The 2880-nt window shown below is 35.9% G+C and overlaps 1 pseudogene; it reads right to left on the reverse strand.

Annotated features, from left to right (window-relative positions):
- Window positions 1–602: 602 nt before the first annotated feature.
- Window positions 603–1543, reverse strand: LOC138156758 (olfactory receptor 1165-like; annotated as a pseudogene).
- Between the last annotated feature and the right edge of the window lie 1337 nt (window positions 1544–2880).

The following is a 2880-nucleotide window of genomic DNA, read 5'->3' on the forward strand; positions in this document are numbered from 1 at the left end:
ATTAAGCTTTCATTATGTTAAAGAACGATACAAAATGCTTTGGAGAATGAATTGTGGCTTCATAAGAATCCTATTAGCCCATTGTGTTGCTTCAGGAGTTGATGAGTGTTATTCTCTTCAAACTCTGAGTATGGTGACTTATCAAGGTGCTTGTTTCTGCCTGGCCGCCAATAACCATCTGCTCAGCCCGCTAGCTCACACATGATGTTTTTTATACCATTATTATCTCTGAAGTAGTGGAAATGTGTAGTTTGAAAAAAAAGAAAAGAAAGAGAAAACAAGCATTTAATCTTGTGAATTTAGTATTTATTTTTAAAAATAAATTTAAAATTTTTTAAATCTTTGAAGAAAGGTTCTGAAGCAGATGCTACATCATATAGTACATGGTAATGATTTTCTAGTATTGATTTTTTCTCATTTCAAATATTCCTTATGCATTTGCCTAAAAAAATGTCCAGATTGGCTTTCAGATGGTTGAAGAATCTGATTGTGTGACCACTGGAGAGGGGAGTAACTGAGTAGACCCCAGAGAATTATTAAAAATCACCATAAATTCCATCAGAACATTTTAGCCAGTAGCCATAGAATCCGTATAAATGATCTTATTGACAAATTATTCTGAGATCCATTAATTTCCTGAAAGTTTCCTTCACATCATTGTTCCTCAGACTGTATATTAAGGGATTTAGCATAGGAATCAATAGTCTAAAAAACAGACCCCACTTTGACTACAAGCCATGAGTTTTTGGAATTAGGAATACAGTAGAGAAAGAGGATGGTCCCATAGAAGATGGTAACAGCTGTCAAGTGGGAGGCACAAGTGGAGAAAGCTTTATATCTGCCACTGGCTGAATGCATTTTGAGGATTGTGACAAAAACAAAAACATAAGATATAAGGATAATGATGAGGGTACAAAATACATTGAAATTTGCAAAGATAAAAAGCATTGTCTCACTGAAGTGTTTATCAGAGCAGGAAGCAGAGAGGAAGACAGAATATTCACATACAAAGTTGTTAATGATTTTGGTCTCACAAAATGGCAATACAAGAAGTGAGTAGATGAGAACAATAGAAGAAATTGTGCCCCGAGAATATGCCAAAATCACTAGCAGAGCACAGTGTTTTGGAGACATAGAAACTGTATACAGCAAAGGATTACATATAGCGACAAAGCGGTCATAGGCCATCACAGCCAACATGCCCATCTCTGTCATCACACAGGTGACACCAGTGGTAAACTGTGATGCAGGCTTTGATGGAGATGCTTCTGTCTTTCACAACTAAGTTTTCTAGTAGTTTTGGAGTAGCTATAGTGGAGTAACAGAAATCCACAAAGGACAAGTGCTTGAGGAAAACATACATGGGGGTGTGGAGTTTGGGATTGATCTTGATGATCACAATCAAGCCCAAATTCCCCATCACAGTAACTGCATAGATGGTGAGAAACAGTAGAAGGAGGGGAACCTAGAGCTCAGGATATTCAGAGAATCCTAAGAGGATGATCATGACCACACGGCTCTGATTCTTGTCAGGACTCACCATGATTCCTGTTGGAGAGAATCAGAGATGGATCATGAGAAGCAGAACTGAGAAACAGAGGACAAAGGGTTTCATGTGAATTAGAAATGATTACTATAATCGTGGGAATAGTAATAGGATTAGTTTTAAAGTCAGCACTTATTTTCAAATCCTATACATTTGGGTTGAGAGAAAAGTTTATGAAAGAAGCCAAAGGAAGAGGGACTTAGAGAATGGTCTGAATATATGGGTGATTATAAATTTGTAAAATTTAATATATTCTATACTTTAACAAATGTCCATTCTATGAAATTGAGCTCATCCAGAACCCTAATTGAAGAAGACCCCACTAACACCTAAGGAAGCCTATTTCCCTTCTTTACACATCAAAATGGAAGTTCAAAGTTGTTTCATCTCTCCTCCACTTTTGGTATTTATTGTATCATCTTGAATACATTCCTACTACCCATTAGATCTAGTTCAGTTTCTTTGAACTCAGCAAAAGAAGTGTCAGTTCTTTTCCACATAGCAACCTTAATGTTAGTTATAATTTGTTTAAATGACTTTGATTCTAACAGTGTGCCATAAAGACTATATGACAGTCAATCAATCACTTCAACTCTTTTGCCTGAGTTTTGTAACAGTAACAATGATTAAAACTAACATTGGCATAGCATTTTCTATGTGCCAAGTATTGTCCTAAGCACTTTACAATCATTACAAAAACAACCTGGAGAGGTACTTGCTATTATTATTCCTATTATACAAATCAGACAACTGATGCAAATAAGGATTTAAGATGATGTGCCAACTCTTACACAGTGTCTTGAGGACAAATTTGAACTCAAGTCTCCCTCACTCCAGGCCCAGATCTCCGTCAACTGCTCTATAAAATATGAGGTAGAAATAGAAAATATTTCAATATTTTTCCAGGTCTAACATTATATATTCACTCTTTTTAAGTCATTTCCAAATCTTTGCACTAAAATCTTATGGTCCTTTCCACTCTAGGGTAAAAAGAATTCCCAGATGAAGATGGAAGATCTCTATTAGTCAGATCCAAAATACAACCTCCTGAAAGCTGTTTCTGGATAGCTAGAAGCTGTAATGGAAAGAAAACCATCTTGAACCTAGGAGAAAATGTAGAGAAAGCCTGAAGTGGGGTGTTTTAGTGATCTGTTCCATTATCTTTTCTGCCAGGGAGTACTTATGTCTATCCCTTTAAAGAAAACCATGATATTCTAATAATCTTCAGAGCATGAATTAACAATTGAAAAAGACAAAATAAAGTATATAAACAAACAAAAAATGAATGAGAGAGAGAGAGAGAGAGAGAGAGAGAGAGAGAGAGAGAGAGAGAG

The sequence above is a fragment of the Petaurus breviceps genome, unplaced genomic scaffold, assembly GCF_028583685.1.
Source record: "Petaurus breviceps papuanus isolate PSGF00001 unplaced genomic scaffold, PetGlider_PUasm1.0 156498, whole genome shotgun sequence".
NCBI classification, from domain to species: Eukaryota; Metazoa; Chordata; class Mammalia; order Diprotodontia; family Petauridae; genus Petaurus; species Petaurus breviceps.